The following is a 9,334-nucleotide window of genomic DNA, read 5'->3' as shown; positions in this document are numbered from 1 at the left end:
AAGCTGCATTACATCACTGCTTCTTCTACTTTCTCTCCTTCCCCTGTCTCATTTACAATAGGTTATTTCCCTGTCTTTCTTCAGGGATCTTGCCCTGCTCATGTCCACACAGTGATGCAGTCTTCCCTGGCTTTGCAGATGGCACATCCACCCAAGTGGCTTCCCTCTTCTTCCCCTCTTTGGAACTGCATTAGACATGGACCACTTGCTTTTCCCATAAAGGTCCTCTCCCTTTCCACATGTCCTTCCAATGACTAAACACTGAGACAGATTCTGCCTCCAGTCCATGAAGTATTTGACTCTTGACAAACTCTTTGGCTTCAACAAACACTTTTGGGCTTTTATTCAAATTCCTCATAGTCAATAAGAAAAATTAATCTTGATTATTCAGAACTTTACCTGAGGATGAGATGAGGCATCTTAGACCTACTCTGTAGGCCAACCCTCCCTTGCTTTAGCAAGGCCAACCACTGTGCAGCACACATCTACCTTTACAACTGCTTAACAGAGCTATCTGAAAAGGAGACAGTGAGCAAGGCACTGCTTAGAAGTGGACTGGTAGTGTTATTTTAAGCATTGACAAATACTGTGTTGAGCTTCCAGCTGTTGCTGCAGAAGGATGGGCATTTCCCGTGCAGACCTGAAGAACTGCACACAGTTCTGGTGTCCCCAACATAAGAAGGACATGGAACTGTTGGAATAAGTCCAGCTAGTAAGAGGATTGAAGCACCCTCCCTAATAAGAGAAGCTGAGAAAGTTGTGGCTGTTCAGCCTGGAGAAAAGAAGGCTGTGTGGAGACCTCATAGCAACCTGCCAGGATCTGAAGAGGCTTATGGGGAAGCTGGAGAGGGACTCTGTGTTAGGAACTGGAGTGACAGGACAAGAAGTAATGAGTATAAATTGAAAGAGGGGAAATTCAGATTAGGTACTAGGAAGAAGCTTTTCCCTGTGAGGGTGGTGAGACATCGGCACAGGTTGCCCAGGGAGGTTGTGGATGTCCCAATCACGGTGGTGTTCAAAGTCAGGCTGGATGAAGTCTTGAGCAACCTGGTCTGGTGGGAGGTGTCCCTGCCCGGGGCAGGGAGGGTTGAACTAGATGATCTTTAAGATCCATCCCAACCACTTAACATACTGTAATACTATGATACCTTTGGGATATTCACAAGGGATATGAGCTGCCCATGCTCAGATGGCAGAAGTTTGCCCTTAATGGAGAATACTTGCTGAGACAGCAATATAGCAAAAAATTTACATATTACACTGTACTACTCTCCTGAAAGACTGGTTTCCTCAAATGTAGACAAATATTTGAAATACTTCTTACTATTTTGCTATTTAGATGGATATTCACACTTGTATGAAGTGCACGGAAAATATTGTATTGCTGTTCATCCAGCATTTAGCATTCCTTCAACACAGGTAACCTATTGCCTATGACTCTCAGAGAAATGACTTTTTTTTGTGAAAAACTGTGTCAGGTCATAGGAATAGTGGACTCAAAATGGACCCAGAATTTCTGAGAAAGAGGCAAAGAGAAGGGAAATAAGGGTGGGAGCAACAAGACCGAGCAATAACCCTACCAGGCTTCTTCCCCAAATACTTTGAAATAATGTCAAGCCTGAGAAAAATATTTCTCCTAAAAGTGATGTAGCGACCAGCTACAACTAAGTCTACCTTGAAAAATGCAGTTCAGATGCTGAAGGCAGTAATTAACTCAGAGCTGAATCTCTCATTGCATAAAATACTCATACATCACACTCCCCAGTGTGTGATAACACTGCTCAAGGTATCCCTCCTCATTCATAACTGCTAATTGTCAGTCTTCACCAGCAGCTGAACTTCTCTACCTCAATATAAGCAGCTTAGTTGGAAAGGAGATGGTCTGGGGTTTTGAGGGAGGTACATACACACAACCAACACCCATGCATGCCTCAGCCTCCTGTGAATGCAATACAAACCTACAAAAAAGGTCAGTCAACTCCACAGAAATGCTGCGGTTCATCACAGAGCACCACTGCACCAACATGAATCTCACTTGCCTTCCTTACTGGGGATATGGTGTGCTGCAGGTTTAGGACTTGGGTAAAAGGGATTTAAATCAAAGATGCACGACGGGGCAACTTGAGTGGTTGATCACACTCCCATCCATCATAGCTGGCCTGGGAATGCATTGAGTCTCATTGCCCCAGTCACAGGAATCCCCACCACGAGACCTGGCCTGTCCCTCCCAATGTATAGAATCATAGAATAGCTTGAGCAGGAAGGGTTGTTTTAAAGGTCATCCAGTCCAACCCCTTGTATGATCTCTCCTGTACATGGATGCAACCCCTCTGCAGACTCCACATTCCACCCCTGTCCCCATAAACTCTGCAGCTTCCTGTGGTGTGGAAGGTTTGTGGCAGGGCACCAAGGCGTATTTAAGTCAGCTTAAAGATACATTTAAGATATCACACGCAATCCTGGGCAGTGCTGCAGCTCCTGGCATTATTTATGAAGTTGGGACAGTGCCTTCAGCCCAGTTTCTAAGTGTCTTCAGCAAAAGTGTGAGCTCAGGTTTGCCTCAATCAATCACGAAACCTGGAGACCTCAAAATGCCCTTTAAGGTACTTCAGTGCTGTTACCTGGGCTACTACCACTGCTGCAGGAGGGAAAGATTTACAGAGATTTCTGCAGGCTTCTTCAATAGAAGACTGATGAAAACTCATTTTCTCAGTGACAGATTTATCCATCACTTTTATTTTATGTTGCCCAGAAGACATGACCTATGGGAAGGGCTTGCTGCTGAGTGACTCATGCTGCAATTGCCCACAGCAACAGCTGCTCTTCTCCCCAGACTCATCAAATAGGTTTCCTCAATCTTATATAAAAGCATTTTATACATCCAACACATAATCTTGTTTCTAGGACACACCTGGATGGTGGGGGAACACTGGACAGGCATTGCTTGCTTTGGAGATGCTGAAATTAAGGCCTTTCAGCACAGGGACTGGTCCAATCCTACATCCCCGTAACTATAGCTCCATTTTAGATACTCATAATTAAACTCAGGAATCAATCAATCTTGAGCTGTTCCCACCCCAGCTGAGATGTCCAGCTTAGCCAAAGTAAAATGTAATCTGCAATGCAATAAGCAAATAATTGTTCTTCTTGCAAGATTACATGATATGACTAATTCCTCACATCACTATCATGGCACTGGAATTCACACAGCTGACAAACTCCTATGATTTTATAACCTAAATATTGTACAGCACTGTCCATAGCTATGCATTTTCCATTCATTCCTGTGCATGTTGCATAGAGATGTCAGGATAGACTCTAGTTTCCAAACATGCTTTTTGTTTTCATGGGGTATTTCTCTCTGCTTTTAACTGAACTTTTATTTCATAGAACCACAGAATCATTTAGGTTGGAAAAGACTTTTATTATCATTGAGTCCAACTGTAAATTCAGCACTGTCAAGCCCACCCCTAAACCACATTCCTAAGTGCCACATCTACAACTCTTTTAAATCTCTCCAGGGATGGCGACTCCACCACTGTCCTGGACAGGCTGTGCCAGGGCTTAAAAACCTTTTTCGTGAAGAAATTCTTCCTAATATCTAATATAAATCTCCCCAGGCACAACTTGAGCCATTTCCTTTTGTTCTGACACTTGATACTTAGAAGAAGAGACCAACCCCCACCTCAGTGCAACCTCCTTTCAGGTAGTTGTAGAGAACAATAAGGTCCCCCCCTTCAGTTTCCTTTTTTGCAGGCTGAGCCTGAAAATGAGGCAGAAACTGAAAAAAAAAGGAAAGAAAAAAAAAACAAAAAGAAGGAGAAAACCAGAAAGTGCTAATTTAGGCTTAGCACACTCAACCATTTGTGTAAGAGCACAAAAAAAGGCAAACTAAAAATAAACAAACCAGACTGCCTGGCAAAAAGCCAACACTTTCATGTCTTCCCTCAATTATAGTTGTAGACTAGATTCAAAGAGGTTAGCAATAAAAAAGCCTCACAAAGTTTATGTTCTACTATGAAAGTGAATTGAGGCCTATTCCAACAAGAAAACTCCAAAATCAATTGGGTGCCCCCGACTCCTTCATTCCCTCCCTATCCTGGAGTTTGACAAGCAAGTAGTTTCAAATAATAAACTGCTGCACTAGTGGGTGGCTCTGAAAATTCTCCTGGAAGATGCACAGAAATTTTGGGTGTTAAGGACCTAACACTATCTATAAATAAATGTGATTAAAGACATTCTTAACATGCCATCTTGGTACTAACAAAGTGGTTTATGATTGAGGCACTTAGACCTGAGTTTGTGAGGGCCTAAGTTGTCAAGTTGAAAGCCTTGGTTAAGGCAATTTTTCATCTATCAGGAATTATAACAAAGAGCAGAGCTTCATGGGAATAATGATCTTCTGTCTTGATTATGGACCCTTCGGCCCTTCAACTCTAAGTATAAAAACTATCCTATCAAAAGTACAGATAGATCAACTTAACTGGATTCACAGTCACTGTCTACCTCAGGCACAAGGATAAGAGGCCTCAAACACACACTTTGCCTGTCAACATGCTGCTCTGCATCAATGGTGCCCCAGAAACATTCTGCAAGAGTGTTCTTAAGCCTTGGAAATGGAAAATTAATTCAATTTATCTTAACCTGCTTTCCTTGAGGTCACAATCCATTAAATTTTCATGCCCAAGCAAGATTTAAGAGCACACACTGGAATACTTACTCCATGTCAGCTGTCACTGGGCAATTTATTAAGCTGTTATAACCTGGATTTGTGTCTGAGCTCGTTGATTTGTTACCACTTTCGTAAGGCAGAAATGCCACTCCTAGATGGATGAGCTGTGCTGTACAGCCATATACATGCACATACACACTACTTCAACAAGGTGCTTGCCTGCTCCCATCAACGCTGTGGAAGAATGGAGACATTAGGAAGAAGCCACTGGACTTGATCTCTGTCTCTTTCCTGTGCCATCACTTCCACTTGCAACAAGGCTGAGCCACTAATGAACCTGGATAAAATATAATTTCTCTAGTTAGAGTATCATTTCTCCAGCAATAGCTCAACCCATATGGAACCCAAAGTCCCATGAGATAAACTTGGCTTTTCTCTGTGCTTTCACCTCCTCAATGCCAGCTGAAAACCAGTTGAAAATGGCAAAGCAGCTACAGAATCATAGAATCATGGAATGGTTTGAGTTGAAAGGGACTGCAAAGATCATCTAGTTGCAGCCCCCTGCCATGGGCAGGAACAACTTCCACTAGACCAGGTTGCTCAGAGCAAGTGGTGTTGAACACTTCCAGGGATGAGGCAGTCACAACTTGTCTGGGCAACCTGTGTCCCAGCCTTATTACTTCTAATACCTAATCTAAACCTACTCTTTTTCAACTTGAAGCCATTCCCCCTTGTCCTGTCACTCCAGGCCCTTGTAAATAGTCTGCCTCCACCTGCCTTGTAGGCTCCTTCAGGTACATTAAGGCCACAATTAGGTCACCATGACGCCTTCTCTTTTCCAGGTAGAACAATCACAATTTACAGGTCTGTCCCTGCTAACTGGAAGTTACATGAGACAACTTTTACTTTTATGTTCTTGCAGCAGAGCAATGCATGGCAGGGTCAGACCCAGCACTTGCAGGAACACTGAAACTTTATTGAAGTAGAATCATAGAATCATAAGATCATCAAGGTTGGAGAAGACCTCTAAGAACATCGAGTCCAACCATTAATCTGTCACTCTGCTGTACCTCTAAACTCTAAACCATATCCTCCAGCATCACATCCAGATGCCTCTTAAACACTTTCAGGCATGGTGACTCCACCACGTCCCTGGGCAACCTATTGCAGTGCCTGACCATCCTGACACTGAAAAATGTTTTCCTAACATCTAATCTGAATCTTCCGTGTCTCAGCTTATGACTGTCCCCTCTACTCTTCTCAATGCAGACATGGCAGAAGAGACCAGTTCCCACTTCTGTACAATGCCCTTTCAGGTAGTTGTAGAGAGCCATGAAGTCACCCCTGAGCTCCCTCAAAATAAATGCAGCTGTACCAGTTTACACCAGCAAAGACTGTGGCCCACATGACTGCACTTTATACCATGTCCACTTCCCACTCAGGCTTCCTCAAATGTAACTCTATCCACTGCATTCAGTAGGAAGCTTTCACGTCTCTTTTCCTCACGTAAGAGGCAAGTTTAAGCCCCATGACTGTGATCCTCAAGGCTATTTAAGCATTTCTCTGTTTATTTTAACAGGGGTTATGTAACTGTCAGTCTTTGAGGGACTTAGCTTTTCTATTTTGCCTCTTGGGAATACTAATTTGATTTTTGGGGGCAGTCTTGTGAGTATTTCTAAGATGGTGATTAGCTCCTGCTGGTCTAGCCTCTGTGTCAGATGACTCAGAGTTGAATTTAGATGTAAAAATAGAATTATTTGGTAAATGGGTTAACTGTCCCTGTTTTGTGCTCATCAGTCACAGAGTAACAGCACTTCTGAATACATCTTCAGTGATAAGCCAAGTTAACCACAAGGCAACAACTAAAGAGAAAAGGTGATCGGAGTTTTAATAATGCCCTTCCTCACACTCAGCACATTGGCTCTCATTATTGGCAATACTGCATTGCTGTAAGGTGCCAGCCTGTGACTGGGGCACTGCTGTGTCAGGGATGATAGAGTCACTTATGCAAAGAAAGTTCCTCCTGCAGGGCTCTTCTGCAGTCTAACTTTTTGCCTTCACTCCTGGGTTCTTTCCAGGATGCCTCCACTCCTTCCCCCTAATTTCCCTCCTGGGTTCTTTCCAGGATGCCTCCATTCCTTCCCCCTAATTCTGTTTTTATCTTCTTTGTGTCATTTACAGGAGCTTTCTCCAGGCCTTTATTTTTCTTTTCTTTCCCCTCTGTTTTGCTGTAAACCTTAGATGGTATCAGTGATCAGCAGATACAGGGATATCAGCAGATATGGGGATAACAGTCCACAGAAGTTGCCTGGAAGATGCAAATTTCTTTATCTAACCTGGTGGTAAAAATGGTGACTAAGAAGATGGGTGTATTGGGTTTGTGTTGTGATAACAAGTCCATTGCAACACCCATTTTCTGAAGCCAACTGGAAGCATTTGGCTGAGTTTCACAGGAATTAGTGGACAGAGTGAGGTACTTCAGGTCATACATGAGTGGACAAGCACAGTGAGAACTTGTACTTCACATGAATAGCCATTTTCCCCTTTCTGCTTGTGCTGCTCCTTGGGATGAAAACTAATAGTGGCTTCTAGCTATTAGGTGGGAAGAGTGAGGGTCTTCCCTTCACTGTACACAGCCAAGCATATCAAGGTGAACTTCATTTCACATTGGGCCTTGTTTCCACGGCAAGACAGATTGGGAAACACTTCCCAGTCTCAGGCAGCACCTTTGTGCCTGCCTGTTCCCATTGACCACAGTGGAAGGAATGCAATTCTGCAGGACTGGGCTGAGCTACTGAAAAAGTGTCAGCTGATGTATTTACATATTTTGGAGACTGACCTTACTCTAATTAAATTAAAGGGAAAGACTCACACCGTGTTCAGACAGAGTCCTGCCAGGCTCTTCCCCCCCAACTGAGTCAGCTCATCCCTTCTCTGTGTACATAGGAATAGATTTATTTCCCAGAGGATATAACACAGTGAAATGGTTGTCCCTAATATGCATTTCACATTTACATAAGTGCACAAAAAGGCTTCTACTCTTCCATCTCTCTCCATCAACCTGTGCATTGAGGCATTCCCACATGGGGCAGAGAATATAGATCTGAGTAGCCTCAGACAGGTGTGCACTGGAAAAGAAAATGTATCTGTCTTCAACTTCAGAAGAGGTTCAGGATGGACATCAGGAAGAATTTCTTCACTGTAAGGGTTGTCAAGCATTAAAACTGACAAAATGGAGGTGGTGGAGTCACCATCCATGGAAGTGTTCAAGAAACAATTAGACATGGCACTTAGTGCTGTGGTCTAGTTGACATGGTGGCATTAGAACATTGGTTAGACTTGATGATCTTGGAGGTCTTTTCCAACCTTAATGATTCTGTGATTCAATGATTCCATGTATGCCATTAATTTAGGGGCCTGTAGTTGTTATCAGTTCGGTCTGAGAAGTTCATGCGAAAATCTTCAATTTTTCACACAGAAAATATGATATATGTGTATAAGTTCACAATTGGTGAAGTCTCATCCTCCTTGGCAAAGAAGCTGTTGCTGAAATTTTTTGTCTTACTGGAATACAAAAGGAAAAAGATAAATGATGTGATCTCCCCTGGCTGAATCTTCAGCAAAGGCAAATTTGCAGAGCTCAGAAAATCAGCCTGAATTAAATCCGTACAATCTGATCTTTGTTTATAGCAAACTGTTGTTTTCTTTGTCTTCAGCTAGGCTGGAAGTGCAAGTGGTTCATCATTTTACACTATCCAGATATGACAATAGTGAAACTGTATCAAAACCTATCCATAAAACCACCAAAAAATGACATTTCAAGTATTAAGTTCAATCCTTCTACCAGGTTTGCTGTCTTGGCTGCTGTTTTTCACAGGGTGTGCCCCAGGGAGACAAGGAAAGGGAAAAATAAAGTATGGGAATGCCAATAAGGAAGGTCATTAGACCTAAAAAGTAGTGTGAAAAACTAAAACTTCTAAGGAGGCCTCTTGAGTCTGGCAATGAAAAAAAACCCCAGAAAACATGAAGCCAAGTCGAGGCTGGAAAGTAGCACAGTTTTTCCTGCAGTGTGAGTAATTGTTGGATTCTGTAAAGCCACTTGTGGCAAGTTTTCCACTAGGAATGACCAATTACTGAGACAGAACATAATCTGAATGAATCAAAATGAACAGTTATTGAAGAAGTTAGAATGGGTGCTTCCACAGACCCCTCAGAGCCTGATCATCTCTACATCCAAGTTGATGTAGAGCCCCAGTTGACTAACACACTTGAGTATTTGCCTATTTTTAACCAATTTAAGCCAACAGGATGATTTGGTTACATGTAATGACCTCATCACTGAATACAACTTCCTCACAAGCAGAAGTAGAGGGACAGCACTGATCTCTTCTCTCTGGCAACCAGTGACAGGACTCAGGGTAAGGATACAGAAAAGCCAGAAGGCCAGGAAGAAATTGGGTGGATGGAAAAGAGAACCTTTTTGTGGTGCTGTATGACATACACTGGCAGGTCCAGCAGGGATCTGCTGGACTGCTGTGCCCAGTCCCCTGCTATTAACAGCAAGCAGCTCATCTAATGCTATGAATTTACTATGGAGAGTCCCCTTTGGCTGGCTGGTTTTTCTATAACTTCTGATCACATCTCTTCATTTTGGTGATTTCA

The 9,334-nt window shown here is 42.9% G+C and overlaps 1 protein-coding gene across 2 annotated transcripts in view; it reads right to left on the bottom strand.

The window, feature by feature from the left end:
• The window catches only part of VIPR1 (vasoactive intestinal peptide receptor 1), a 68,226-nt gene that overhangs the window by 19,806 nt on the left and 39,086 nt on the right, over positions 1 to 9,334 (bottom strand). The window lies entirely within an intron of this gene.

This window comes from Acanthisitta chloris, unplaced genomic scaffold (genome assembly GCF_000695815.1).
Source record: "Acanthisitta chloris isolate BGI_N310 unplaced genomic scaffold, ASM69581v1 scaffold10784, whole genome shotgun sequence".
NCBI classification, from domain to species: domain Eukaryota; kingdom Metazoa; phylum Chordata; class Aves; order Passeriformes; family Acanthisittidae; genus Acanthisitta; species Acanthisitta chloris.
Note: the sequence above shows the minus strand (reverse complement) of the source record. Positions and strands in the feature narration are given on the sequence as shown.